General features: G+C 40.2%; 1 protein-coding gene across 1 annotated transcript in view; it reads right to left on the bottom strand.

Moving 5' to 3' along the window:
- Nucleotides 1-23,072, bottom strand: part of PAQR8 (progestin and adipoQ receptor family member 8) — a 57,826-nt gene extending 34,754 nt beyond the window's left edge. The window contains exon 1 of the mRNA XM_044673382.1: nt 22,992-23,072. The gene's annotated coding sequence lies outside the window, so the exon portion shown is untranslated. The remainder of the gene's footprint in view (nt 1-22,991) is intronic.
- Between the last annotated feature and the right edge of the window lie 1,961 nt (nt 23,073-25,033).

The raw sequence follows: 25,033 nt of genomic DNA, 5'->3' as shown, positions 1-25,033 counted from the left end.
AGAATTTTAAGCTAGCAAAATGAAATTTATCAAATGTTGTTATTATTCAAACTTCTAAGAAATATTTTTAAAGTCCAAAGGCCACTCTACAATGCTTCAAAAGGGCTTTGGGTGCTTTTGAAAACAAAGGATTCAGTACCAGCAAGAAAGATCTCGTAGGCAAGTTCCAGTGATCATGTGGGCTAGGAAGAGACAAGCACTTAATGTTACCAGAAAAGCCAAGGTCAGCGCCTGTACAGTTTAATTTCCATTGCCTCAATTCTTCCCCCCTGACAAAGGGGTCCGTGGTATCCACTCAAACACTGCATTCATTTACAGAGTGGTTATTTTAGACTCACTCTCTATTCGTCCCTCTGGAGGGTTCAATTATTTGGGCTGTACCTACATAACAGGAACAAATGGAGTGATTTATTTGGCATCTCTTTCAATCTGACACAGAAGGAGATGGAAAGCAAGAGAGAATAAAATCGAGAAAGAGGTGATTTCAGATGAAACTACATGGGTGAAAGTGCACATCTAAAAAATCCCTCCAAACCCACTTGTTTGTAGAGTCTTTAAAAGCCTAGCCACATTCAAAATGCTTAGCCAATCCAATTACTTTACTTGGGCTATAATTTTTTTTCCAAATCATGGGAAACTTCTAAAAGGAAAAAGCATGACTGCCAAACCTTGCTATTAAATCAGAGCATTCTGAAATGAACTTTGGTTTTAAGATTTCTTAAGCATTAGTTTAATACTGGCAAAATAAAACCCCTAATCTTAGCAGCCCTAACTGATGTTTGGCATCCACAGATTCTCTTCCTAGAGACACCCTCAGACAAAAAAGGACAGCTTGATTGTAGGTGCTTTACTTGAAGCCCTGATGGGGAAATTAAGTCCCTGCCCTCAAGGAGCTAATCATCAGCTGACCAATCTTCCTCTTCTTTTTCCTCCCTCCATTTCTTTTCATTTTATTGATGTCTTTTGTTTTTAGCACAATCATTTAAAAATAGATTCCTCCTCTACTTAGCAAGCTTTCCTTTGTACCAAATATTTTTTTAAGTTCAGTAAAATGAACAAAACGACTTTGACACCATATGCAAGACTCCATACTCACAGTTCAACCCTCATACCTATTTTCTTCAGAGTCAGAATAGATCATCATAGTTACAAAGAATTTAATTTTTTATTGTTTTTATTTGTTTTAAAGTCATCTTTCAATTTACCTTGTTGTAATTGTGTGTGTGTGTGTGTGTGTGTGTGTGTGTGTGTGTGTGTGTGTGTTTCCATTTAGGCTTATTCACTCATCTTTCTCTAGGGAACCAGGGAAGTGGTCTCTAAATCTTCTCCACTTACTCCCATTCCATCACCCCAACACCACCACCACCACCACCACTGCTGCCGCCATAGTACTATGAAATTTTCCGTATGTTCTTACAAGAGAAGACCTATGTTAGCAATAAAGGTAGTACATGGTCATCAAAGGATTATTCATTAGCATGTTAGAAAGTTGAAAAGTTCTAAGAGATTATCTAGTCAACCTTTTATTTATATACATGAGGAACCTAAGGCTTAACCCAGGTGACTTGTCAAGTTATCACAGAGAAGTAATAGAAGAGTCAAAATAAGAGCTTGTTCACCAAACCCCATTGTTAATTCCTCTAAACCAGTGATGGGCAAACTTTTTAAAGAGGGGGCCAAAGAAAAGGAAATGATTGTCTGTCAGTCTGTTTCTAAGGCACCTCTTTTGAAGTTTCATTGTATTGTATCCTACTCATTGTATTCATCAGATTAAGAATAATGTCCTGTGGCCAGATAGAATACTTCAGGGGGCTGAATCTGGCCCACTGGCTATAGTTTGCCCATCACTGCTTTAAACCATTATTTTTTGTTCATTTTTTCTTCTTGAAAAGGGCCAGAGGCATCCTGGATTGATGTTTTCCCTAGTACATGAATTAGATTTAAGCAAAGCAGTGTCGTACAAAGTTATCAAGGGGCAGATGGATAGCTCAGTGGATTGAGAGCCAGGCCTACATATGGGAGGTCCAAGGTTCAAATCTGGCCTCAGACATTTCCCAGCTGTGTGACCATGGGCAATTCACGTAACCCCCATTGCTTAGCCCTTACCGCTCTTCTGCCTTGGTACCAAGATGGAAGGTAAGGGTTTAAAAAAAGGTTATCAGTCTCATTCTCTCTTCCAGCATCTAAGTCTAGTGCAAGTCAAGAGTTAGGATGACTGGTGATGGCTGTGGCATCTTCAGTGTCTGACCACACTCTTATGTGCTCCACAGTACTTGCTTCAGCCACCCTCATGGCCATTAGAACAGATTGGAGACACAGGTGAGTGTTGGATGACAGGACCAAAGGCAGATGAGCAGCCCTGAAAAGGGCTCAGCAAGCCATACAAGAGAGGTGCTAGCCCTCCCTGAACACCCCATATAACCCACTAAACCATAGCCTTCATTCAAAGTAAAGGGAAAGGTAGATGTGATTTTTTAAAACAGTGGAGCTCAAATTATTTTTCTTCTGAGACAATGTTTTTTACCATAAAGAATTAGAGTACACAAAACTTTAGGTTTGCAACGAGAAAAGGTTTTGGAGTATCTGGGCCTCCAGATTTTTTTTTGGAGGATTTAGTATTTATCTGCCTCTTTCCTCTCTTCTCTCCCCCCCTCAACATCTTTTCTTTTTTAATTTTAAAAATTTTTTATTACTTCTCCAAGACTCTCTGCACTTCTACAGAGTCATTCTTGTGATAATCCCAACATCAGTTCTGGAAGAGAAAGCAGTAAAGGGCAGCTGGAATAAAGGTTTGGGCTATGGAAGTCACACGTTGTGGGGAAGAATATCATGGCACATTTGCAAAATTGCCAGCACACTAGTGTAAATTGACATACTCGTTAAGAACCCCAATTTTAGAATCAAGTAAGGGCACATTGAAATGATTCTTGGACTAGTGTCACCAGGGGAAAAACATGAGAAAATTGACTTTCAGTAAACCTTTCATTAAACTCAGGAGGTATGTCTTTGCAGGACAGGTATTCTCTTTCAAATTCTTTTTAGGGAGTGGTTAATTTAGTCTGGTTTGGAAGGAACTGAGTAATCTTTATTACTTCTCCATTAGTTTGAATGTTCTCCAAAAAAATGTCAAATCAACTCTTTTTCCAGGGCTGGCAATTCCTAGGCTTTCTCCTTGTTCTATCATTTCCAAATACATGAAGAATAGAATACTAAGTAGTGCTTTTCCTAGAGTTTCAACTTTCTAAACTAGAAATTAATTTATTTCTAGCACAACCCAAATGGCCTTAACCCAAACTAGAGCTAGCTAGGAAGGGTTCTCTTTCAGTCCATAGAGTCACATGAGGTTGGCCTACATCTAGGATCATCCCCAGTTCCTGGATCCCACAGAGACACAGACAGTTCTGGAAACATCTTGAAGGTCTAGGAGCTTTATAAGAAGTTTCATTTTAGTAGAGAATTTTCAGTCTTTTTATGAGCCCATTCATCCCCAGACAAAATTAAACCAAGGCTATCCCTTGAACTACCCTAATTACCTAGGCTGACCAGACATCCATGACTACTCTCCCAATGTATATCTGCATATCTGATGTTAGCTCCAAAAGAACCTGCCCTCTAGAATTAGAAGGAAGCCCTTCAGAAGACTGGATGGTAACTTCTATGAATTCTATCTTATGTTGACATCAAGAATATATATGATGGTATGGATATACCATCATGCATATGGAAGCCGATTAAAACTTAGAGCCAGTCACTTAGGGTTACAAGAGATGCTCAAGGATATTGAATACTTTTTAAGGCTATCCAATTGCCTCCACTGATTCTATGCAGGAAGAGTATTTCAATACCTTGGTGGATCTGTGACTTCATCAGTGCAGGTACAGATTCCAGCCCATTCCTTTCTTCCCATCTTATGTGACTCTCTTTAGTATTGTCTCATAAATCTTGAGGAGATGGGGTATGGAAGGGGGAAGAGGGAAAAGACCCAAATGCTGGAAAATTTCCTCTAAGTCTGGGTGGTCTAATTACCTCCATCATAGGAACTAGCACCAGTCTCAAATCAACTTACACAGTTCATTCAGCAGATATCAAGTGGCAATGATTTCCGGTCTAGGAAAAATGAAGGTTTTTTTATAATGTATTGCCAAGATTGATAATTTGGACAACTACTGCTAAAGGCCTCTAAGTCTTGAGAGATCGATCATTCCTTACTGTTTTTGTTGGGCATATGGCTGGCATAAGAACTTATTTTTCACATACTGTATTAATTCCTATATAATATTTGGGAGAATTATTGTGTATTCCTCTGTCTGGGATCTGGGTCAGAGAAACCATCCAGTTTGCTGCTTTTTGCATTTTCTTTGTCCACTGGGATCCCAAGGAATGTCCTCCTTTTAAACAGAATTTTTTAATGACTGAAAGGGACCATGGTTCTTTTTGTTGCCAAGAGGTGGGGATTGGAGAGGTAGATAGTTGATGAATCATCTCTTAATTGACAACCACCAATTAAAGATGTCTTAGTATGTTCTAGGGAGGGGCTGATAATGAGCTCTTAAAAATCTCTTTATCAGGATGCCTGACCCAGTTGGGGTTGTGCCTGGTTTTCAAGAGACAACTATATCACTTTACTGGTTATGATGCTGGCCTAACCAATTAGCCTGATATGATCAATAAACTTATATTCTTACCAAAAATCAGTCTCCCAAGATAATTATAATCATAACATGGTGGAGGAATAGGATATGATGAACATAAATAATAAAACTAGAAATCTATTTGGCAACCCCTCAATCTCCTCAGAATATATTTCCAAGAGTGAAGAAGTAGAATGGGTGCCAGATTTGGAGTCAGTGGAAAGGGGTCTGAATTCCAGTTCTTCTATGTACTGTTTGTGTGCCCTTGGGCAAGTCACTTAATGTCTTCCTGCCTTAGTTCCCATGTCTATAAAATGAGGATAATAACAACACCTATCTCCCACAGTGGTAGTAATATTTGTAAAGCATTTAGAACAGTGCCTTGCAATAGCAAGTACTTATTAAATGCTTGTTCCCTTCCTTTTTTTCCTCAAAGCACTCAATGAAAAAAGGACCTTGGATTTTGGAATCCAGATCCAATTATTTCCTTTGTTTCTGGGAAAAAAAATCCCAAGAGATCACCAAGTCCAAAGTTGTTTGTTTTTACAACATCCTTGAATAGGAATTATTCTTTAGTCTCAGGAAAGAATCTATTAGCTTAAGTTTCTCCAACTAGATGGAGAGAGGGTACTAAAATATCTTAGCCATCATTTCAGGTGTGACTACTAGAAAAATGTAGACACCTATGTTCACTTCAACTTCTATTTGCTCTAAGATTTTGCCACATTTCAGTGAAGATGTAAACCAAAATGACCACATCTATGGTATCAGTGCCTCCCCTGTATGTGGCCCCTGTTCCATTCCACGGCCATACCTACCTACTGAGGAAAAGAAAGTTCTTGCAACCCAAAGTCCTCAGCACCAACAAATGATTCAACAGCAGAAAAGTGATAGCATTTTATCTGTGGAAATGGCATTAAAGAAGAAGCATCACCAGCTTGCTTTTGCTCCTGCACTCTAAGAACCATGGGACTTTTCCATTTGACTTGTAGCTAAAAAACTGCACTAAGTATCTAGTTAGAATATGAGGTCTCTTGTTTTTCTTTTTAAACCCTTATCTTCTGTTTTAGAATCAATACTAAGTATTGGTTCTAAGGTAAAAGAGAGATAAAGGCTAGGCAGTTGGGATTAAGTGACTTGCCCAGGCTCACTCAACTAGGAAGTGTCCAGGACCTCCCATCTCTATCTCCTGAGCCATTAGCTATCCCCAATGTTTTCATTTTTCTAATTTTTCTATTTGTATCTCCAGCATTTAATATAGTGCTTTGCATATAGTAAGGGATTAATGAAATGCTTCATTCATTCATTAATTCAGTCATACCCCCTACAAGGCTCCCTCTATGCAGATGTTGCCTAAGGCTCATGATATTGAACAATACTTCAAGATTTTCATAGGATCATAGCAGAAGAAACCTCAAAGGTCACCCATCCCAAACCCCTCATTTTTCACATGAGGGAACCTAAGATTATATTTTTCAAAAAAATATAAAGAAAAGTTTAAGGAATTTCTACATGAGTCTCTTTCTGATCCCCAACTTCTAAGAAACCCCACCATACCCCCCCTCTCCCCCTGTCTCTTTGGTGTTTTACTCCCTTGTATTTATTGGGGCAGTAGTAGACAAGAGCACCAGGCATGAAGTCTGTTTGTTTCCATTTCCTAATCTGAAAAATGGGGATAATAATAGCAGTACCTACCTCTCAAGCTTTTGTTTTAAAATGAGATGATAATTGTAAAGTACTTAGCACAACATCTGGTACAAAGTAAGCACTATATAATATTAATATACATATATGTATATGATCTTAGGCATCACCTCCTCCAAACCCCTCATTTTACAGATGAGGAATCTGAGGTCAAGAGAAGGGAAGTAAGGGGCTGCTAGGTGGCTTAGTGGATAGAGAGCCAAACCTAGGGATGAGAGATCTTGGGTTTGAATTTGGCCTTAGACATTTCCTAGTTGTGTGACCCTGGGCAAGTCATTTAACCCCAGTTATCTAGCCTTTACCATTCTTTTGCCTTAGAACCAGAACTTAGTATTGATTGTAAGACATAAGAGAAGGGTTTAAGAAGAAAAGAATAGGGAAGAAAACTGTTCCACAGTTACAGTCTGAAAAAAGACCACAATTTGAACTGCTGTCTTTTGATACATTATCTAGGGCTGCTTCCCCTAGTATCTGCATCAGTATCTTTTGAAAGTTTACACTTCAAAATGTCAATTAAAAATTTAACACACCCACGCCTCACCATGTTTCCTGGCTACTCTGAAAGGTAATAAGCAGGTCTTCTCACAGACTCCTGAGGAAAAGGGTGTCAAGTTGCTCAGATATGAAGACACTCAGGCACTCTTCATGGTGGACACACACACACACACACACACACACACACACACACACACACACACACCCTACTTTGCTAGAATACTGTGAATAAGCTGAGCCCTAAAAATAAGTCTAATCCCAATAATAAAGCAAGGTACTCACTATCCTAAGGAAAAGTACAGAATTTGGCACAGATTTTCAGATCTGGCCAACATGGGAATTTGTTTTGCTTAATTATATATATTTGCTACAAAGGTTTCCCAATGCTGGGGATTTGATATAAAAAAATGCAGTCCCTTTCAGAGGAGAAATGCTATCTACAAAATAGAGAATGGCTAAGTGTCCTGGCTGGAGTAAGTCACCAACATAATACAGGAATGGCGCAGGGCTGAGACAAGGAAGCATAAGGCTAAGGAGAAACAACGGACCTGTGATTTCACTGTCAGAGAGAGAGAGAACTCCTGGGCTAGGAAACTCCCTCTATCAATGCAATACCTTCTCTGCAACTCAGTTTTAGAATTAAGAGTCTTAGAGGTGAGATTTAGTAACTTACTCAGGATTGTACAACTAGATAGCCAAGTGGTCAGAGCACAGGGCAGAGGCAGAAGGCATGAGTTCAACTCTGGCTTCAGACACTTAATAGCTAGTGACCCTGGGAAAGTCTCTTAATCTCTGTCTTTCTCAATTTTAAATAATTATTCTGTATCTATTTATACATGTATATGACCTTAGAGATAATATAATCCTATCATTTTACAGATACTATGACCAAGAGAAGGGAAATAAGTTATCCAAGGTCAGATCTTTCTTCACTATGTCACCAGGCAGGAAAATGTGGATGAAAATGGTACATGCTCACATAGCAATAGGGTAACAGGGCACCCTGTTCCCTCAAGAAAAATTCTAGCCTGTCAAGTACTTCTCTAAGGCAAAGGGTTTGGATAAAATGTCACTGTTATAAGATGGCATATGTTGGCGTTCAGAAGGCAGGGCAAATGCTACCCACTCTTCTGCTCCGAGCCTCCAAGTTGGCTTAGTTCCAAGGTGGCTCCAACTATTCATTTTAGAAGGAAAAGCTGAAGAAGGCTAAAATGGCCCTAGTAGCTGCTCTTGGACTTCTGGGAAACTTAACTGATCCCAGTGCTAAATCCATGGATAAGATACTGTCTTCTCTCCCTTCTCAATGGTTGCCTTCTCACCCAGTAATAACTATTACCCTGAGGATCCAAGCTATTTCAGGAGGGGTCCCAGCCATGCTTCACTTTATCTCAGCTCTCTTGCTATCTTCTCCTCCTCTGTAATAGCTGCCGTGTTCTCCTTCCCAGTTCCCTCTCCCCATTCTCTGCTGTCTTTTCCCATTAGAATATAAGCTCTTTGGGGCAGCTAGGTGTCTCAGTGGATTGGGAGCCAGGTTTAGAGGCAGGAGATCCTGGATTCACATATGGTCTCAGATACTTCTTAGCTGTGTGACCCTGGGCAAGTCACTTAACCCCCATTGCCTAGTCCTTATGGCTCTTCTACTTTGGAACCAATACACAGTATTGATTCTAAGACAGAAGGTAAAGGTTTAAAAAAAAAGATTGCAAGCTCTTTGAGTGTGAGGACTGCCTTGTTTACTGGTATTTATTTACTTGTAGCCTCAAAAGTTAGCACAGTGCCTGACATGTAACAAGAGCTTAAAAATCACTCAAGCTGTCTGTCTATCTATCTATCTACCTACCTACCTACTTCCTGTTCTACTTGTTGATCTGTTTGTCTGCCTATTACCTTAAAGCCTATCTTAAATCCTAAACTGGAATAGAATTAGATCTTTGCGATGTCCTAGAATTAATTCAATCTCTTGGGAATCTTTTGTACTGAGGGTATCACAGTGAAAGATTTGAATGTGTTAAGGCTGAAGAGGAAAGAACATTGAAAGAACATTCCGAATCCCAGGAGGCAGTCCAGAATGGAGATGAGTCTGAGGACAAGAAAGCAGGGTGTGTACTAGAGAAGGAAGAGAAATGACAGGGCAGTTTTGGCTAGAATAATCAGAATGAACATGATGGAAGTTGTTGGACTTGAAATGAACTTTGGATGATGGTTGGGACTTTTTAATAGGCTCAAGAGAAAGGTAAGGGCCTTTTAAGGGTGGGACGGGAGCAGAAGTTAGAAGAGAGAAATGACAACATAAATAAACATTGGATTATAGAAACAAACAGAATGTGTTCCAGAGAATGTGAGGAAAAGTGACCAACAAGAATGAAAACTTAGGGAAGGAGAACGGTGAGAAATAAAGTTGGATAGGTAAGACAGAACAGATTATATAAAGTTTTAAATAGCAGGCTGATCAGTTTGAACTGTATCCTATAGACAAGGGGCATCAATGGAGATTTTCTCATTATATATATAAGCTTCCCACCTTCCCAAGCCAAGTTTCACCTCTGGCTTTGCTCACCTCGTCTGCACCTCAGTCACTTGAGATCTCCTACGTCAAGAAAGACTAGATCAGCTCAGGTGTCAAACCTTGGAAGCATTCAAGTGTCAAGGAGCACTTTACAAAGTGTTTATAGATAAGGCTTTCTTTGGTCACTGTCTAAGTAACAAGTGATATTAATGGTGGTGGAGTGACCTTGGTCCCTGGTGCAATCAATGGTTACCCTCCCTGACAGTTCTCAATAAGAAGGAGTACAGTGCTGAGTAAAAGCCATACTGCGTGTATATCCCTATTCCACATCTGTCCAGCCACAACCCCCTCCAACCCCCACCCCCAATAGCTTTCTCTTACCATTCCCATCAGTTTCAGGATCCCTTACTGCTTTATCTCTTCCACTTTCCCGGTTAAGCACTCTGGATGGTCCCCTTGCATCACGACTCTTTCTTCTCTAATTGCCATACCCTTATTACCAAACAAAATTTTCTAACTCACAGTTTTCATCATTTTACTCCCCCTCACACTTCCTAATCACAATGGATATCTATTGCTGGTCCTATCAAATGCTAACTTTTCTGCCTTCTCCACCCTGGTGGATAGAGCTCCTGTGGAAAATGCACAGGGAGAGTGAATGAATGAAAACACATTTATTAATGCCCTTTCTTATGTGCAAGGCATTTTGAGGGGAACACGGACAAGTGTTGTGGGATGATAATGCCTATATTGCAATCTGTGTGATTCAAGATAAGCACCCAATATCAGAAGAAGCATGTAGATCCATGAGATCACAGATCCCTTCTTTGATGAAGGAAGATTTCAATCTCACATCCTTCATAAGAAGCATGGAGCCTGATGTCTTCAGCTCACACTGATCTCTCCACCAGAGGACACCTGGACTCCACTATCATTGTTACTTCAACCCCAGTAGAATCTTGGACTCCAGCCCCTGAGACACTGGGCTCTCATGGGTTAAGCTTTTGTTTTATCCATGGTTCATTTGCTAGGAACCAGGCTTCTATACACCCCTGGGTGTCTCCTACCCTTTTCAGCTCCCTGTATTCTATCTCTAGTTCACATTTCCTGTGTGTTCACATCCCCCTCTTTTCCCTAAGCTTCCATTTTTCCAGAGTGACTCTCTAGAGCAGCAAAAAGCTTGTAGGAATGATGTCCCAGCTAGATGGAAAGCTGCCAGAGGCCAAGGGAAAGGGTCATGGTGACTCAGTTTGTGGCATGATTCCCTCTGAGTCAGATCTGGCCACTGTTAGAGAAGGAGGCTACAAGAACAGAACATCATTGAAGGCAGAAATAAAACCCAAGTCACCTATGGAATAATGCAATGAATCCCATTTTTTAAAAGCTAAATCCCATCATGGAGAAAACAGAATCTTCCCCCCTTCAAACTGCCCTACTGTCAAAAACAGTATTTAATTCTATCAGATGGTAGAGTGAAGCCACTTATGCAGCTACCACTTCCCATCCACCCTGTTAGCAGACCACGGAAGCTCCTGGTTTTTAAAGTGCTTTAGGATTCTCCAATGCCTAAGAAGTGATTTCATACCCTAATGTTTTGTTTTGCTTTGTAAACCCTTACCTCTGTCTTAGAATCAATACTGTGTTTTGATTGCAAGGCAGAAGAGTGGTTAGGGCTAGGCAATGGGGGTTAAGTGACTTGCCCAGGGTCACACAACTAGGAAGTGTCTGAGGATAGATTTGAACCCAGGATCTCCTGGCTCTCAAGCCACTGAGTCACTTATCTGCCCCACCCCCTCATTAAAAAAAAAGTATATCCAAAGAATAAGAAAGAGGGGGATCATTCATTACAATACATTTAAATGGACAGATTTAGACTTGCTGGGGGAAGTAGGGAGGGAATGAGAAATCTATACTTTCTATGGCCATTATATTTTTGTTATTGTCTTTATATTCTCTTCTTTCATCCTTTCTTTAGAATAATTTTAGGAATAAAAATTTAGAAAGTAAACAATAATAGTGCTCACCTAAATACATTTTCTTTTCCTAGGGAAAGACTTTGGCACAGGTTCTTTTTTTTTTTTAACATGTAAGAGGGATATTTCCCTCTTACAAACACTATGGTAAGAGTTTTTAACTTTTTTTTTGAATCCTGGACCCTTTGGCAGTCTGATAAAGCCTACACATTCCTTCTCAAAGGAATTGCTTTTATATTACATATTTTATCATATTTTCATTTCATTTTATTATTATATATTAATATATGATAATAATATTAAAATGTTAATGTTATATTTCTTATATTTGTTATGCCTTATATTAATTTATTATAATATTAAATATTATATATTTACATTGTATTTCTATAATATTATATATTAAATATCTCAGAGGAATATGCCTTTTAAATGCATAAAATTAAAGACATGGGGGCAGCTAGGTGGCTCAGTGAGCCAGGCCTAGAAATAGGAGGTCCTGGGTTCAAATCTGTCCTCAGACACTTCTTAGCTGTGTAACCCTTGGCAAGTCACTTAACCCCATTGTCTAGCTCTTAATGCTCTTCTGCTTTGGAACCAAAATGCAGTATTGATTTTAAGATGGAAGACAAGGTGTTTATTTTTTAAATAAAAAATAAAAGACGTAAGATTATAAAGGAGACCAATAAAAATGAAGTTTTGGGTTTTTTTTTCTTCCATTCAAGCTCATGAAACCTATCTATGGACTCTAAAGGAATCTATGGACTGGTCTATGGAAGGCAGTGGGTACCCAAATGCCAGCGTCTGACATCTGCCATTGTTCCTCTAAAACAGGGGTCGGCAATGTATGGCTCTTTCTGCAGGAGCCATAAAGTCAATTTTTTTTCAGGCGCTGTTACAGGAGGGTGCACTGTGAGTACTGTACGGCTCTCACGAAATTACATTTTAAAAAATGTAGGGCTCTCACGGCCCAAAAGGTTGCCGACCCCTGCTCTAAAAGGTTCAGCCCCTCCCTGCATTTCCTGGCTACACACTTTAACAAGGAGGCTCCTTAGACATCAAACGCATCAAAGAATCTCAGCCCACACAGGAAAAAATACTTAGCTGAAAAATGTCTATGCAAAGGGCAGGATTCATGACTCTTTGATTTCATTCTCTTTAACTAGGGTCACCACCATTCTTCAAGGATGAGTGGCGCTGCCATTTCTTAGACACTGTACTCTTCAGCAAGAGGAATCAATCCCGCCATCTCACCCCCAGCCTAATCACCTAAAAATATGATGCCCAATCACAGAAACTCTAGTTTCCTTAAATTCTTACAGCTCTAGTTTAGGGGCTGTTACAAACTCAGGAAATGACTCAGCAGGGGAAGGGAAGAGATCTGGTTTGATATTTTTTCATAATTTAGAACATAGAGGTCACCTAGCCCAAATCCCTCATTTTACAGGGCAGAAAGCTGAGACTCAGAAGAATGACAGACACACAAAGTAAAAACAATAGCAGAAGGAGCATCATAAGATGACATAGAGGGAAAAACTGAAGTCCAAGGAGATTAAGTGATTTATAGAGGGAAAGAACACTAGCCAGGGATAGAAAAGGGAAGGGAGATCAGGAAATACTCTAAGGAGAGGTGACACCCAACTGGGCTTTGTAGAACTCAGGAGTGATTTTGTTGTTATTCAGACTTTTTATGATTCCATTTGGAGTTTTCTTGGCGAAGATACTAGTTTGCCATTTCCTTCTCTGACTCATTTTACAAATGAGGAAATGGAGGCAAGCAGGGTTAAAGATTTGTCCAGGGGTCACATCGCTACTTTAGTGTCTGAGGCCAGATTTGAACTCAGGAAGATGAGTTTTCCTGACTCCAGGCTCAGGACTCTATCCACTGCGCCATCTAGCATCCGAAGAAAGGACTGCTTATATAAATATAGTGAAGTGGAAAACCAAAGTTTTGAGCCTACTTTGGCTTGAAAGTAGAATCTCAAACAAGGTCAGAATGGTAGGTGGCAGTCAGATTGTAGAGGACCTTAAAAGAGTTTATATTTTTATCCCAGAAGCAATGGGGAGCAAGTGAACATTTTTACATGACCACACATACACTTTCATTCTCCAGCCATATTTTTAGCATTTACGTAAAGCTTACAAAGTAGTGCTAAATGAACAAATGCTTGTTGAATTAATTAATTAATATCCAAAGGCAGAGCAACTTCTTATTTCTCTGAAAAGAAAATGGACCTCTTTATGACACCGAAGTCAGGAAAACCTGGGTTGGAATCCTGCCTCAGACATTTCCTTGCTACCTAACTTCTGTGTCCTTTTCTTCATCTGTAAAATGGGGAGAAGGGAGAAGGTTGGTTTGGATGATTTTCAAGATTCCTTCCATCTCTAATGATCCTATGCTTATGAAACATCCCAAGAAAAATATCTAGCAAATAACCTATTCTGAATATATGGATATTATCTCCCCATTGGAATGGAAGTTCCACAAAGGCAGAATTTTGCTTTTTCCTTATATCCCTAGTGCTTAACACTGGTCTGGCAGACAACAAATATTTAATAAGTGCTTTTTAAAATAAAAATTGCTTTAATTGTACAGAAACCAATTTAATGATGATAAGAAATTATTGATTTGACCTGAAATTTTATGGATCATGAAAATGATCCTTTCCAGTTAACTAACCTGTTTTCAGTGGGAAATTTTCTAAATGCCACATCATATATATGATATCTGATTCTCCAACCATAAATTAGAGCTCCTACTGTATGGATGCTTAAAACTGAGCATACTAAATGACAAGGACACTGGTTAGATCAGAAGGACTATCTACTTGCAAACCGAGCCCTATTTCTATGAAGAGTTCTTCCAAAACCATTGAGGAGGATCTAATAAAGAATCTCGTCTTCAATCCAAGCAAAGATTGAAGACGAGATTCTTTATTAGATCCTCCCCACAAAGGTCCTGTTTAAACAGCTTGGTAATACAGGTCTTCCCAAAGAGCAAGGAATCCCTGAGTCCCCAGAACTTTGAGAATCCACCAACACCTCAAGTGGGAGGATTTGGAATTGAGATTTCTCCTCTCCTTAAGAGCTGCTCTAGACACATCAGACAAACTCTGCAGAACCAAGGGTAGGACTTCTCCCATGAACAAGATTTGTCAGTATCCAGCTGCATCCCCCCCTCACCACTAGAGGGCTCCAGGCCGCCATATATAAAAAGGGGCCAAACAGCTACCGCCCCCTTCTCTGGACCATCACTCCTCCATGCACCTTCTGACATCCTGAGGACATGGCCCCATGAGCCCCAAGAGCCAAAGCCTAAGTCAAGCAGAAAGCAGCAGCTCCTTGGTACTCATAGGTTCTCTGTTTCAACATTTAGAGTTCAATATTTAATAATATTCTATATTTAGAATTAACACCACAGTCTCATTTGCTAAATGGTTCAGTTGAAATCGATCAGGAGTTCTTATTCCAAAGTTTCTGAGTTTGTTATTTAAATTATTTTTATAACTTTCATTATATTTGGTTTCCTTTGTAATCCTATGTATTTTATTATTATATGCATTTTAAAATGCAAATTTAAAATCCACTGGAGAAGGCAATGGCAAATCAGTCTGGAACCTGGCCAAGAAAACTCCATGGATAGCTATGGTCCAAGAGGTCATGAAGAGTAGAACACGACTGAATGTCTTAACAACAACAAATTTTTAAATGTTATTCTGAGAAGGAGGACACAGGCTGCCAAAGGGGGTCCATGGGACCAAACAAGAGACTAGATTATCTCTAATGTCCTTCAAACTCAAAATCCTATTATCTCTGCAGTATTAAAGAACACTGAATTTACAGACAACTTCTAAACTCCTGAAAACAGAGGAATATTCCCCTGCCTAAGAATAGCTCGTCATGTTCTACAAGGTTCTCAGGTGTACTGGAAGAATGTGAAAAGCAATGAAGACAGAGCTAAAATGGGATGAAAAGAGAAAAGGACCCCCTTTAAGACTTGGAGATTTACAGGATCATAGATTTCAAGCTGGAAATGATCTTATAAGTCCCAGTCCACACACTACTCCCCATTTACAGTTTAGAAAACTGAGTCTCAAAGAGGTTAAATGACTTGTCTGAGGTTGTTGTTAAGTCACTTTTCAGTCTGCTTAGACACTTCATGACCCCATCTTGGCAGATACTAGAGTGGTTTGTCATTTCCTTATCTAACTCATTTTATGGATGAGGAAACTGAGGCAAATGGGGTTATTGCCCAGGGTCACATGGCTTAGTAAGTATCTGAGGCCAGATTGAACTCAGGAAATGAGTCTTCCTAATTCCAGGTCTATCCACTGTGCTACCTACCTGCCCTGTTTAAAGTTAAACAGACAATAAGTGGAAGTTCTGAGATTTGGATCCAGGTCCTCTGAGTTTGGAATCTAACAAGGCTGGAGATGTGTTAAATTTTAGAATAAACAAAGTAAACTTCCTTAAAATGCTGCTTAGAGATCTAAGATTAGAGAAAAATTGCCAAGTTGTCTTCTATCCTATCCCCAGCCTTCCATCCCAACTTCTAACCAAGTCTATTATATGGTCAAGGAAAGCATGGGTAGTGCCATGGGTAGAGACCATCACAGTGGAACAATCAAAGGTCTAGAGATGGAAACTTGGGTGTTCCCAGGCATGAAAGTCTTATATTCTGGACAAAGGATTAATATCAACTATCATGGTATGCTCCAACCAATTGTACGCCTAGCTGGAAAAAAAAAAAAAACAACAGCACTGTATGGCGGGATGAAGGTAGAATGTCATTCCTTCTTTCCTTACTAATATCTTCCTATACATCAAGCAAAAGATAGAGTCTAAAGCCTTCCAGCAACATTTTTGATCCTGTATAGATAGACTTGGAATCTAAATTCAGCAGCAGTATAACCAAAAGGTGATATTTCTCAAGCAACTTCCCAGAAAGAAAACCTGACTGAGAAATGCAGCATTTTGACATAAAGAATCTAGTTATTAATAGGAGGAAAGAGGTCCCTGGATCTTGTTCTAAAATGTCCTCCTAGGTACTTAAAAGTAGCAGACAAAATTAGGAAGGTGATAAACAGCTACTAATGACAAATAATATCTGCATTTGATAGGACAGCAGAGCCTTCCAAAAGAATCTGGTAAGAGTTAATTCAAAGAGAAAAATACATGATAAACTGAATAAAAGTTACTAGTCCTGCCAAATTAGTCTTTGTGAGGAAATTGAGGTAGAAGCTAAAAAAAAAAAGGCAAAAGGGCATTGAAATTCAAATTGTCCTTGATTCCCATAATGCCAGAGTAGGAGAGAAAATGCAAGAATTCTTTCTCCATGGAGGGACTGGCCCAATGGGTAACATCCATAGACAATAATGAGGGCTAAGTGGAGGTCATAATCATTGGTTTGATAACACCCAAGTCTTTAGTGATGCAATGAAGAAATTTATTATATTTTTCCAGAAGTTCACCACAGCCTTCTCAGCCCTTTATTACATGAATAACACTCATAAACTGGAAAACTTTAAAAGCTTTAAATCTGATATTTGGCAAGGAATCAGAATCAAAATTCTGGTTTTGTTTCCTTATTGTTTAAAAAAAAGAGGAAAAGAAAAACCTCAATTAAACTGGAATCATCTCTTTCGATGTCTGCCAAGGGGACTGCAGTTTTTTTGTTTTGAACAATATTTTCATTGAACTGCAAAAAATACTTTTTTTTTTTTGGCAGGACTAATTTTTTAATGTGATTCTCTGTTCCCCTTCTTCCCTACCATGTTTATTCCCATGCCAGAACACTGCCAATTTCTAATCATACTTTTAAAAAATGTGTCCCATTGAAAAAAAGCCTCTGCATTCAAAATAATATCACTTCTCAAAAAGAGCAGCTTTTCAGATCACCCTTTAGAAACTAGTCAGTGGCCATGAGCATGAAAACAAGATGTTCCCAGTTCAGCTTCAGCTTGCAAGGCCTATTTCCAAGGGAATGTATTGTTCCTGAAGACAATGTGAACTTTGGGGAAAATGATAAATTTCTACAAGGTACCAGAGGTGCATTCAGATGTAAGAATAGTGACAAATTGGTTATGCTCACAATCTGCAAATATCAGAAAGATAGGGAAATGTAGAAAAAGACAGAAAGAGAAACAAAATCTTAACAGTTTAACAACCACAGGATATTGTGACTAGAATAAACCACCAAAAATTATCTAGGCCATTCCTCTTCCTACAGATAAATTATCATCCAAAATCTCAGGAATGTACATTAACCAATCTCCATGCATTTCCTTGTATGGATTTCCTTGCATCCAGTTTGAGTGGAATCTGTTTTTTGGCTATTATGTATATATCTGCACAATAGGGACAGCTGTTTGACTAAAGCAGAGAAAGTAGAATGAGGACAGAGGAAAGCTCTTTTCTTGGTGACCCTCTAGAATCATTCACCTAGACTCAGAAGAAACCTCAGGGGTCAACTCAGAATGAGGAAAGTGACATCCCTAAGGTCACACAGGTAATAAACATCAGAGCTGGGATTTGAACCAGGTCCTCTTGATTCCATGGCTAAATGTTATTCTCCATTGTACCACTGCTTCCCTAAGGAATTTTTCCTTATATATTTCCCTATAAATATTTCCCCAATCAGCCTGGTAATTTATCTGTACTTTCTACTCAGAGAGTTGATTGGGGCAATAGAGAGAAATTAACTTGCAGAGGGTCACAAGTTTATTTAGTACAGTGATGGGCAACCTTTTGAGCTTGGTGTGTCAAGATTCACCAAAAAAACGAGCATAACTCGGGTAGTGTGTCACTTCGAGAAAAAAAAATCATAATCTTGTGATATTTATAGTTTAAATAACAAAAATGTGTAATTGTAATATATAACTGTATTTAATAAACCAAAATAAGTAAATTAATATAGGTAGAATTGTCATCTATAGTGCACGGAGTGTCTACACTACAATATAGCATATGTTTCATCCTCCGCATGCAGCCCCATACTTCTCTGTATGCAGCCGTGTGCCATTGAAAATGGATACGTATGACAGTGCTGACATGCGTGTCATAGACTTGCCATCACCTATTTAGTATGTTTAAGAGGAAACACTTGAATAAAGGTCTTCCTGACTCTGGCATGCTGCTTCTCATCAAGCCCAGAGAATATGCATCTAACAGATGTTGTCCTCCAAAGCAAACTTGGCAAACTATATTTCCTATTTATACCTGTATTGTCTATATTTATTTGCTTTTTGGTTCTCCCATTAGAAAAGCTCCTTGAGGGCAGGGACTGGTTTTTTTTTGTTTTTGTTTTTGTTTTTTTTTGCTTCTTTTGTATCCTCAGCACTTAAGGAAGGTAAGTGCCTATTACTACTATTAAGTAGTAAGTACTTAATATATGTTATCAATTGACTAAATCATATACTTACTCCAGTGATGATGCTGCCATTGCTCAGAGCCTTAGGGGAAATCCTATTTCACAATTACCTTCACATCCTGTTTCTTAGGTACACAAGAAAATTATTCTCATTTTTCTATGGTAACACTAAATTTATAAACTAGTTTGGTCACTAATTTTATTTGCTGGAGTTGGCTCCAAAAGATCCTCAGTTATTTTTTTAACTCTTACTTTCTGTCTTATTAACAACTTTTTAAGGCAGAAAGGCAAATGCTAGGCCATTGGGGTTAAGTGACTAGCTAGGAAGTGTCTAAGGCCATATTTGAACCCGGGACCTCCCAGCTCCAGATCTGGCACTCTATCCACTGTGCCACCTAGCTGCCCCTCCAACTCAAACTTAAAAAACATGTAACCAAAATAATATGTTCCAAGGCTCTAAAACAATTCCCAAAGAGGAATTCAAAAAATGTTTTTGGCAATAGCAACATCGCTGGAATAAGTGTACAGTCTCCTGAGCTGACTTCTATGAAAGAAAATAATGCTCAGTGTGAATGTTTAAGCTCTAATATGTTTGTTTAAAACTTCAAGTTACTATATAACTGTACCTTATCTAGATTTGTTCTCATGAGCTCAAGCGGTTTTCCCACTAGTCTTTACAAGACTTTGCATTTTGTTTTGTTCTGTAGTACATAAAACATGAAGAGGAAATGGATTATCATGGATGGTGTCCTGGTTGTGGAGTTCAAAAAATCTGGGTTCAAATCCTGCTCCTAACACTTAACAAAGTTTAGAATTGGCTGCCATATTATTCTCCAATGGGATGTAGGCCTACAAAGATGGAAGAGAGAATGGTTTAGTGATCTTGATCAAATCATTTAACTTTTTTAAGTTTCCAACAGCTCTATAAGAGTTAGTTGGCTGCAATCCCTACCAGTGAAATCACATATGCTGGATGTATTGACACTTACTATGTATTGTTTTGTTGTGATTATAGACATATGGCTCTTATATCAGCTATGAGTCTGTGTGCAAAAAAGAGGCAGAGACTTGAAAAGGAAGAAAAGCAACTTGAAATGGAAATGAGAGAGAGATAAGGGCTGATGTTAGAAGAACAGAGAAGGGAAAGTTCCAGAGAAGCAAAGTGGGGAAGAAGATAATACAATGGAAAGGGAAGACTTAAACAAGACTAGCTGAAATTATCAATAGGTATGGAACACCTAACTTAACTAGAATTGAAGAATTAGAGGAACCATCCATTTCCGATATAGCATTAGATGTTGAAAAAGACCAATGAACAACAACAATACGCATAGTTTTGCTTGTTACATTTTTCAATTTTAAAAAAATCTCAACTTAAAAAAGGCCATATATTATGTCCAATTGGGGGAATCACAGATTTAGAGCTGGAACGGACTTTAGGAGATCATTTAATTTAACTCCATTTCAATTTACACATCTGGAAACTAAGGCCCAGGGAGGCTTAAGAGACTTGCCCAAGGCCATGAAGGTAGTATCAAATCTGTGATAGTACTGGACTCTTTGACTCCAGACCTAATGATCTTTCCACCATATCATTCTGTCTCTACCCCTCTTTTTATCAGCAAGGAAACAATAAATCAGAGGGATGAAGAAATTACTTTTCCAAGATCACACAGACTGGAAAGAAGCAAAGGCAGGATTCAAACCCAGGTCTTCTGATTCCAAATTAGCACTATTTTTCTCACTGCTTTATGATGCTTCTCTCAACTTAGGTTTCTTCTCCAGCACCTATCCAAGTATTCAGTGTACAATAGGTCCTTAAATGTTTCCAGAACTAAATTAAAGAGGAAATGCTAAATTAATAAACATTTCAGGGTAGTACAACCCAGATTTGGCAAATGATTCTAACTAATGGATTCAGTATGACTTATTTAACAAAATAGAATGCCCTCCTCAAAGATCTATGAAATGTCTTTTTAAAATTTATATTTAATTTTTATTTTTAGTTCCACATTTTCTGCCTCCTTCCACCTTCCATACTCACTGATAAAGCAAGAAATATGATACTTATTATATATATACAGTCATGCAAAACACTGGCACATTAGCCATGTTCCAAAAGAAAAGATCACATTTTCCCATTACTTAAATCACATTTTCCAATTACTTAAATAAAATAATTTCAGGGACATACTGCCAAGGAAAAAACCATTGCCAGAATTACTACCCTTCCCCTTTAACAAAGTATATGGATCAACATGTGACATGTTCCTGATTCTGAGTTTCAGTTTTAATACCTGCCAGACATTGGGAAAGCATTCCCTGTATTCAAGACAGACAGTAAAGCAGAAAGAGTGAAAAGGAAGGACAGAGATAAGGAGAGGAGAGAGAGACAATGCAACAGATCAGAAAGAGGATACAGAGAAAAGGGAGGGACAGAGACAGAAACAGGAGACAGAGAGGGACAGAAAGAAGGGGTAGAGGGAAAAGAACACTTCTGATTATTCAAATTACAAAGGGGAGGAGTGTGGCTAATTCAAACAACAGGCAATCCAAAGGGCTTAGACATATATACAATTCCCAGTCATTCATTTCTCAGTTCATGCCCCACCCTGAACAGACCCAGACCAGTGCTCTCCATGTCATTTACCCAGGATGTAGCTGATAAGTGGTAGAATACAGGACACAAAGGACCATCCATTTGAATATACAGTTAGCTCTAAGTCTGATCTCCAATAACCATATTGGAGCAATGTCATAAAAAATTCAAAAAGTGGTCAATTGAAGTAATTTCTATTTGACTAATTTGGAATGCTTTGTGTACAGGATTATCCTCTGGTAGCTTTAACTTCCTAATTATGTGTTTAGACTGATGTTAAAATGAGTTTGTATTCCCTAAGAACACAATGATTGGGCAGTAGAGAGAGGGAACCTCAGAATGTTTGCTCCTGGGGAGAGGATTCAGGATCAAAACTAAGATACAGATAATCCACAAGTGCATATTGAAAACTGGCTTTATAGACATTTGCAAAGTAGCTTTCTTTGTAGATAGCTTTGGAAACAGGAATACAGACCTGCTTTTAAGTACTGCTTCTGACACACGTTGACTGGGCAATTTACTTAGCCTCTGAGGCCCTCACTAACACTGTAAGTAACAGGTGTTAGCCTTCCTTAGTAGAGGAAGTTCCACCCCAGGACCTACTCACACCAATGAAATCACCGGTCCAGTCCTTAACCTCTGTCTAATACACATTTCACAAGTAGTGAGGTTAAGTGGCTTGCTCATCCAGTAATAAGCAGTTTGGCTGGAAATTGGAACCCAGGTTCTCCAACAGCAAAAATCCAAGCCTTTCCATTATACCATGTCTACATACACTTTCTCACATTCACTTCAGTTCATATGTTTCCCATAAAGTTTTCATTTCAAAGGTGGAATTATAAAGAGGAGAGCCTTGTGAAAATACCTGAGGTAGAAAACTATCTAGGTAGTTTGGGTTTTTTATTGATGTATTTTTACATAAAAAGCGGGACGTTCCTAGTGCAGATATTTCCGTCTCCACACGGGCACTTAGAGATTATTTGGTCCATCTCTGACTCCAAGTAAGCTCACACTTAAACTGGGTCTAGAAAGATGGCTGGAGAGATGCAGAGAAGGGGAAAGAACAGGCTAGATCCAGGTCTCAGGAGAAGGGGTGGGGGTAGGGGCGTCTCAAGTAGTGGGCCGGGCTGGTGCAGTGGGATCCTCCCCTACTAGAAAGCCAGGGACGTCCGCAGATGCCCTAGAGATTCACCACCGGCTTCTCTTTACCTGGGCTTTGCCCGGGCTAGTCATATAAAGTAACTCCTTTCCTCGCAGACCCCATTCCCCTTACCTTAAGTCAGTGAAAACCATCACTAAATCCAGCGGGGCTCTGCCCATCTCCTTCGCACTTCTAAGTTTCCAGATCTTGCTACTTCGATCTCCCCTGCTCTTGGCACTTCCATTCCGATTCCGACTCCCCCCGCCCCCAATCCCTCAAGCTAAACTCTCACGGTGCACATTCCTTCCTAGGACGAACCCTTTACCGCGGTTCCCCAGGAGCCACACCCCTCCCGTACCCCCCACCCAAGCTACTACTTTTCATGGCCGAGTTACCTCTCCCTGCACCCGCCCAGGGCGTTCCCCCCGAATGAGCTTGGGGTTCCCCTTGCAACAGAATCTCAGTCGCTTCCCCGGTCCTAGCGCCCTCCCCAATGCTCCCCAACATCTCCATGCCTCCCTCCCTACCCCCACTCCCCCCACTCGTCCCGAGCAACAAATAGTCAAGACTCACCCGGGGCAGGAAGACAGGCGGGCGGGAGCAGCAGCAGGGAGCCCCCAGAGCGGGCTAAGCTAAGCTATGCCCAGCCCAGCCCAGCCCAGCCCAGCCCTGCCCTGCCCTGCCCTGCCCTGCCCGGCCGGGTCTAGCCGCGCTCCTGACTCCTGAGCTGCAGCCGCCGCCGCCGCCGCGGGACAGCACTACTGCTCTCTGGGCACGCAGCGCGCCAGTAAAGGGTAGGGACTGGCCACTGGATGCTGCTGCTGCAGCCGCCGCCACCGCCGCCGCCGCCGCCGTTGCTGCTGCCAAGCAGCCAGGGATCCGAGAAGGGGACCCCGGCGAGGGCGGGGTCCATCCGGGCTCCTCCTCCTTCCCAGAGACGAGGAGGGGGCGGGCAATGGGATGGGGGGCTGGCACAAGTACGCCCGCCCCATTATAGCTAAGGCTGATGGACGAGCAGGAGGAGCAGGAGGAGGAGGAGGAGGAAGTTGGCTGTTTGTCAGTCTGGCTGGCGGCCAATCCCTGGGCTCCCTTCCTCTCCTTCCTTCACTCACCTTCTTCTAGTCTGCAGGGAGAAGGTCACTGAACCAACTTTTCAACCCTTTCTTTAAAGGAAGACTCTACCTGCCCTGGTACCTGGCAAAGTGCCCTCCTGGCAGCAACCTCTCCCTCTAAGGTATTTTTTTTTAATGGACGTTTACTTCGAAAGTGGGATGCTGCTGATGCGAATATTTTCCCATCTCCACAGAGGCTCTTAGAGGCACTTTAAGCAGCTTGTCCAGAGTCTCACGACTGGGAGGGGGCTAGAGGCTGGCCTCGAACCTGCCAGTCTTGGAGGCCAACTCTATTTACTAAACCACACTGTACAGCTTGTCGGAGTTAAGGCACGTGTGTATTATTATTATTTTTTAATCATGGCCATTTTACAGGGGAAGGAACTGTGGCTAGAAAAGTGTAGCGACTGACAGTGGAGTGACTCCCCCATTGTGATAGGGCTAGTAAATGGCATGGCTCCACTGGAGTCTTGCAGTCTTCTGACTGGAAAAGATAATTAAGCCTGCCAAGGCTTCTGTGGACTTTTATTATATGAGCACATTCCCCTCATTCCTTCATCCAAATATTAAGTCGTTTTTGTTGTGCTTTTTTTTCCAGCCAGGTCGACTCTTCTACCACCAGAAAAGAGGAGTTGTGTGTATGTGTGTATTGGAGCCCCCCCCCCACTTTATTCCAAACACTACCAGAAATAAAAGGGGTGTGTGTATTTGAGCACATTTCCCTCACTTCTTCATGCCAAATGCCACCAGAAAAAAAGGGGTGTAAGTGCGTGAGTGTGTTAGTAGGTAGAAGTCGTGGCTCATTTATTCAGACCTGGTTATCTGGCTTGTTTTATGCAGAGATAAAAACATTAAACTTGAGGGGTGAGTTCAAATAACAGGCTCTGCCACTTATTATCAGTTGTATGACCTGAGGCAAACTATGCCACCTCTCTGGGTTTCTTGTTTCCTCATCTTCAGCATGAGAGAGTTGGACTAGATGACATCCTTGATCATTTCCAGTTTTAGATCTAGGAAACTTCGCACCATATTCAGTCAGGTAGCAGACATCACAGACAAACCTATTTATAGTCACCCTACATATGAATCCCCGCTCACATTAAAAAATCATGCCCTTTCACTTCAATTTTTCAACCCAATAAACATGTCTTGAAATTTGCTAGTATAGTGGAAAGAGCATTGGTTTGAGATCAGAAGCCTTATGTTCAGGTCTTGCCCGTCACTAGATGTGTGATTCTGGTCAAGTCACCTTATTGCTTTGAGCCACATCAATAAAATGAAGGGGCTGGCAAGTCACATCGCAAGAAAGAACAGAACTCAGAATAAGATCTTAGAATAGGATGACCTACAATGTCCTTTCCAGCTCTAAATCTATAATCTATGAAGAAACAATGAAGTTCCTGTCTTCAAGGAGCTTGTAACTTAATATTAATCATAATACAAAGTAGGGCATGTTTAATTAAGCTCATGAGGTTACTTACAAGAGTTTTTCTTTCTCTCTTC

The sequence above is a fragment of the Gracilinanus agilis genome, chromosome 4 (assembly GCF_016433145.1).
Source record: "Gracilinanus agilis isolate LMUSP501 chromosome 4, AgileGrace, whole genome shotgun sequence".
Lineage (NCBI taxonomy): Eukaryota > Metazoa > Chordata > Mammalia > Didelphimorphia > Didelphidae > Gracilinanus > Gracilinanus agilis.
Note: the sequence above shows the minus strand (reverse complement) of the source record. Positions and strands in the feature narration are given on the sequence as shown.